At 32.7% G+C, this 4,819-nt stretch overlaps 1 pseudogene; it reads right to left on the bottom strand.

Annotated features, from left to right (window-relative positions):
• Positions 1 to 208: 208 nt before the first annotated feature.
• Positions 209 to 1,128, bottom strand: LOC149572785 (mitogen-activated protein kinase kinase 9 pseudogene; annotated as a pseudogene).
• Positions 1,129 to 4,819: the final 3,691 nt, after the last annotated feature.

Raw genomic sequence — 4,819 nt, 5'->3', positions numbered from 1 at the left:
CATCCTTATCTTTCTTCAATCTCCATCATCACATCCTTGCATGGTTTTGCCTCTTTTTATTTGAATTGTTGAATCAAAATAAATAAATAATGTTGTAGCTTGTTGATTTCATCCTATTTGAGCTTTATAATTTTTGAGGAAATGAATCCAATGGTTATTTAGAGCTTAATCAATCCACTTCCCCTAAAATCCATACATAATTAATATATTATGTGAGATGTTGAGGCACTGAAAAGGTACTTTCATTGTAGGGTTGTTGAAATTGTGAACTTTTGTTCATGAATGGATGCTTCAAGAGTTACAAGGTAGTCCACCTCTTTCCCACATCCTTCTCAAGACATTACCTAATAAAACTTTGGAGCTCTAAATATGTACTTGTAGGTGTCAGGGTGGATCTCCAAAACAAATGGCACACATCAGTTTAGCCCAATCTGCATGTTCTCTAGCAACTACAAAGGGGAAATGACCCAAATAACATTCCAAAAGTATCTATCCCAAACTCTAGATATCTCCTACATATCCATTGTATCTCCCACCATAGCTATGTGGATCAAATCTCTCTGGACTCATGTAAGCACAAGTCCCCACATAGGAATTATAGTAGGAATCTATGGTATGCTTTACAATCCCACTCACACCAAAGTCTACAATTTTAATCCACTAGTAATTATTGCTAATCAAGAGATTGGTGAGGTCAATATCTCTATGAACAATTCTGTGGTTATGAAGGTATTCCAATCCCTCTAACATTTTTCTTGCAACCTTTTCAAGGTAGGACTTATTGATTCGTGTCCTCTGCTTCAACAACCCAATAAGGGATCTACCATCCATGTACTCCCACACAAAATTGATGCCCCCCACTTTCATGGAAGACACCCTCACATTTGACAATAAAGGAGAATCATTTTTTGTGATGTTTATCTCTCTGCTAATTTTGGAAGTGAGGGATGAATCATGGTCCATGTGCATGAATTTGATGGTATAAATAGTGGATGATTTGTGGTGGATGACCTCATAAACAATGCCCCCATTGCCATGTCCCATATTTCTTACTCTTTCCAAATCAAAGAGCTTCTCTACACCATGCACTATATGTTGGGAAGTAAACCTATCACTGAAGAAAACCATATCCCATATATCATCGTGAGAAAACTATATAACACCACCGTGAGACATGTTTAAGTAAAAAGCCCAAACAATATAGCCTATTGGCTAATCACAAATAATTACCTATATTATGAATCAAAAAATGAATTTTCCTATCACTTATCCCATTAAAAATATTCACCAATTATTATAGAATTCACAAACATTGAAATGAGGAGCACTATAGAACTAAATAACATTTGACTTGAAGAAATCCAAAAAGAAACAAAACTCTAACTTTAACTAGCTCCATAGCTCTATCATAACACTTAATTTGCACTGAAGTAGAAATCTAGATACTATTTAACCAAAGTTATATAGATTAGTACAAATAATTTACCTATATTATTGATCAAGTCAACAGATGCATTTTGCTATCACTTATCCCATTAAAAATGTTCACCAATTATAATAAAATTTATAAACATTGAAATCATTTTAATACTAAATAATGTCTACTAAGATCTTTTTGTTTTAAACACATTATAAGCCATGACTTATTTCAAAATAACTTTAGTTTTAAACAATTCATTTGGCAATACTTCTAATTATTGATCTATTTCATAAGAAGCTTGAGAAACTACACTCAAATGGACCTTTTTAATAGTCAATTTATGCTTGACATTTTGTTTTGTTTATTGACTAAGTTGTTTGCATAAATATTAATATTTGACTAATTGGATGAAAAGGAATTATGTGTTGTTACTATAAAATTTGAATTGAAATCAAATAGAGAACAATTACTAGAAATATGTTACATGTAAGAAACCATAAATACACAAAAAGCGCTTTGAAAGCATGAAGAAAAAAAAGTATATTGCAATGATGTGTAAATTACTAAGTATTCCATTCCCTTAATAGAAAGAAATGTTGCTAAAAAGAGGAAAAAAACTAAACCTAAAAAAGGAAAATCCTAAGATGGGTACTTAATATTTACTTGTTAATGGGCCTAAATCTAGCTTAATTAGAGATAAAGTAATGGTAATTTAATTAGTAAATGAATATAATCATAGTTGATTAAGTAACTAACCTTATTACTCCAATACCCCCCTTAATATGAACTTAGGGAGAAGATAAAAAGAAGAAAACAGACTAAATGCACGAAAGAAAAGATGAGTCATGCTAACTAGGTTTGATGAGGTACTCAAGTACAAGAAAATTTTGTTAGGAAGGCTAGAGCTTTCATTGCACCAAAAGATCGACCTACTAATGCCCGATAAAACCAATAGTCTTATAGAACCATAGGAGGTACATAAGCCATGTCACAAACCTTATGAGGGATTTTGGCCCACTACCAACAATCTTCCTCCTAGTGTCACTCATCGTGGCTTGCAAGATTCAAACCTATGACCATGCTTTGGTACTAGTTGTTAGAAAGGCCAGGGTTGTCTTTGCACCAAAAGATCAACTTGTTAATGCCCGATACAACCAATAGTCGTATAGAACTAGAGGAGTTGGTTAAGATATGTCACAAAACCTATGAGGGATGTTGGCCCATTGCCAACAAATTTTGTAAATAAAATAAGAGGGCATAAAACTCAGCGGAAAAAAAAAAGCCTTTTCAAAAAGAGATGAGAGAAAAAGGTACAAATACAAGGCATCAGGTGACTAAGACCATAAGTACAAATAGTCCCTCCATAAAATATGACCAAAATTCTAGATCCCCTTGCCCTCCTCCAAAAAATAATAATTGAGTAGAACTCATGTGCTAATGATCAAACTAATGTGGCTCTCATGCAAAAGAACAAAGAAAACTGTCAAAGTAGAAGAAACCCCTGAATGTGAGGTGAAATTGGAAGTCCTAGATGACACTCAAAGGAGAATGCATGAGAATCATGTAATGGAATCTCCAATGAATATGGGATAAAAAAATGTGTGATATTTGTTGTTAGACACCTAAGAGGGAGTGGGGAGGTTGGTGGGGGGATCGGTTATGTTCAGTTATCCTATATTCCCTTTGAACAATTTCACCATTAAAAAAACTTCATGAACTTTACCAAGAATCACTTGGTGTAATTATTCAACTTATCAAATAACTCTTTCAATCAATTTACTTCAAACTAGTAACTTCTTAGCATTGTTGAGTGCTCGTAAAATAACTTAGTTATTACCTAGTTGCAATAAAATGTAAAACATGCAAAAGAACTTGAACTAAAAATAAAATTCACATATTTGACACTATGATTTTAATGTGGAAACCTCATTAAGGGAAAAACCACCTAGGACCAACAACCCAAAAAAATTCACTCTTATGAAGTAAGCTTGACTAGGAGCCAACCTTGTTAAAAGTTACATACACATGGTTAATGTGACCTTGTTAGAGGATTTCACCAAAAGATCATTTAGAACTTATCACTCCTTGATCTCATCTATAAAGTGGTTTGTTCTAGAGGACTAAAAATCACCATTAATTGATGCTACCATATAGAATTTCATAGACTTGTTAGGTCCACTTGAGTTTGTGAGATTTTTTGTTACAATGGTTAGAAAATAACAATATAAATGATCAATTAAGTATAGTAACTACATTTTATTTTTTAGATATCTATTAATTTCTCTTTCTCCTTCTATTCTCTTACTATGTTCTCTTGATTGGTTGATTCACTCCTTACTTCCAATTCTACTCGGTTCACTTGGCTCAATTCTCTTTTTCACTATCTTTTATAGTTTGCACTTTTATCAATTCAACAATATAACACACCAACAATCAAATTAACATCCAACATAAACATCAACATGATCAACAACCCAAAACTATCTTGAACATCTCCTTAAATAGTCATTTTTGAGCTTCCACATTCTTCCATCTATTGTTGCTTAATCACCATCATCAATCTTAGATTCAATGTACTTAACCACATAGAAAATAGAACTTTGTGGTCATCCATATCTTTCTTCAATCTCCATCATCACATACTTATTAAATTTTCCCAATAATTGATCTTGTAACAAAATTTTACTTGTGCCTTAGACCATCTCAAACTTTCCATATTTCCATCAAAAGTCATTCCTAGATTCCAATTCTCCAAACTTGTTCTTCTAGCTACTACTCGATAAACATAATATATACTTGAGAAAAATATTACTCAATTAGTATTATCTTGCTTAGGCAATAATAAATTTTCCTTTTTCTTTGCCAATCATTTGGGCTACACTAAAGTTGCTTGATGGATATAGTTTCCCTTCATGAAAATTGTCACTCACTTAAGCTTGTGTTCTATATGATTGTAAAACAATCAAACCAATGTTACATTCTCATTTTCTAACTCATTCAAGTACCCATTGAATATCATACTTATCAAGTATGACGGATATCATACTTATCAAGTACCCATTGAATATCATCAATCAAATCTGTTGGTGTTTTATTTTGATGTTAACAGTACTAAAACTACTAAGCGACAAAAGGCTTAGTACCTAGATATCAGTACATACACAACTTAAAGAATAGCCAATTCTCATTATCACTTGCATATGCAAAGTATTAGGACCCAACTTCAATAAAACCTTAGACGGTTTTCTACTCTTTTGGCTCTGTAAAACCAGGGCGGGTGCACCCAGGGATGGTTCAAAGATGGAATAATTGTATGAGAATTATCCTTAGTTTCATTTTGATTCTCATCTCTAAATCCTTAAACATATAGGTAAATAACTGATAAACACATCCCTTGAA

The sequence above is a fragment of the Cupressus sempervirens genome, chromosome 2 (assembly GCF_028749045.1).
Source record: "Cupressus sempervirens isolate cs-2001-9-10 chromosome 2, ASM2874904v1, whole genome shotgun sequence".
Classification (NCBI taxonomy): Eukaryota; Viridiplantae; Streptophyta; class Pinopsida; order Cupressales; family Cupressaceae; genus Cupressus; species Cupressus sempervirens.
This window is presented reverse-complemented; position numbering and strand designations above follow the sequence as displayed.